We start from the raw sequence: 1,369 nt of genomic DNA on the forward strand, positions 1-1,369 counted from the left end.
CTCTATCCATGTTATTTTCGACTGAAATTGCTTCAATGTTTTCATTCTCGATGATGGTTTCCTCTTCACATGACTTTTCATGTCTCTGGTGTCTTTTCTTTGGCCCTCCCTTCCTCCTTATTAGACAACTTTATTGGATCGCAACCCTACAAGTGAATTTCAACCAGATTAGGCCTGATATAGGAACTTCGTCCGACTTGATTGTTCAATTTTACAGTAACAACAATTTTTGAGAACTTTTTGGTGACCTATGTTTCGTGATGCTCTTCATTGGCTGCAAGGCTTTATTAAAGACAAAATATCAAAGAACATTGCAAGTAAGTTAACTTTATTTATGATAAGGAATTCTTTCTTTATATCTAAAGATAAAAATATTCATCAAACATTTTATAAATAATCGTACCCTATGTTTTCATAAATTTGTAGACAGAATATAAACGGTAATCGGAACAAACAAGCAAATTAAATACACAGCTCCCTACTTCAAAAATCATGTAATATCATATCTTTTTGTACGTGTAAAAATAGACGAGTATTTGTCTGTCGGCATTCAACTTCAAAAAATATATACATGCTTAAGTTTCTTTCTAGAGATATATTAATGTTAAGTTTTGCATTATCCGTCACAATGCACAAGCACAAATCTACATAAAATATTTGTGACTACAAACTCACATGTCATATACAGATCACATAAAAAATGTGACTGGAAATCAAAAAGATGAGAAAAGAATTTAGGACAGAAGTGAACACAAAAATCAAGAAATTTTGCTTTCTATTGATGCTTTGGTACCTATGAAGTAATGTTAGTATATACTGTTTCATTGGCACTCTGGATGAGGTGCATGTGGTGGCAGATTTGATTTCTCCTGAGAATTAATAGTTGAAATAATAAGGTTTCACCTATAACTCATCTTTGGGAAAGAATCATTTATTTTTTTCTTTCCAAAACAAATATTTACACATGTTAGAGTTGTGACCCGAATTTTGTTGGTCCGGACCTGAAAGTATGGACCTTTATATTTTTGGGCCTAGGACTTATTTGCATGCACGTATTATATAAGTGCATTTAGTGGGTTGATTTGTGTATTCAGAAATTACGTCTCTCCACATTGTACTCCTCTCCTTTTATTATATTGAAACATCATCTGCCTCTGCCCGTGGTTTTTCCCGCAAGGGTTTCCACGTAAATCCATTTGTTCTTGTTCTCTTTCTGCTTGTGGTTTGCTTTATTCTATTAGAATCATAATAAACTGGTATCAGAACCTGTTCGATTATTTTCTCGGGGATGGATACCATGAAGTATGATATTTCATCGTTGTATTTCAACAAGAGATTTTTGTTATGGCAGGTTAAGATGTGGGGCATG

This window comes from Capsicum annuum, unplaced genomic scaffold, assembly GCF_002878395.1.
Source record: "Capsicum annuum cultivar UCD-10X-F1 unplaced genomic scaffold, UCD10Xv1.1 ctg2906, whole genome shotgun sequence".
NCBI classification, from domain to species: Eukaryota; Viridiplantae; Streptophyta; class Magnoliopsida; order Solanales; family Solanaceae; genus Capsicum; species Capsicum annuum.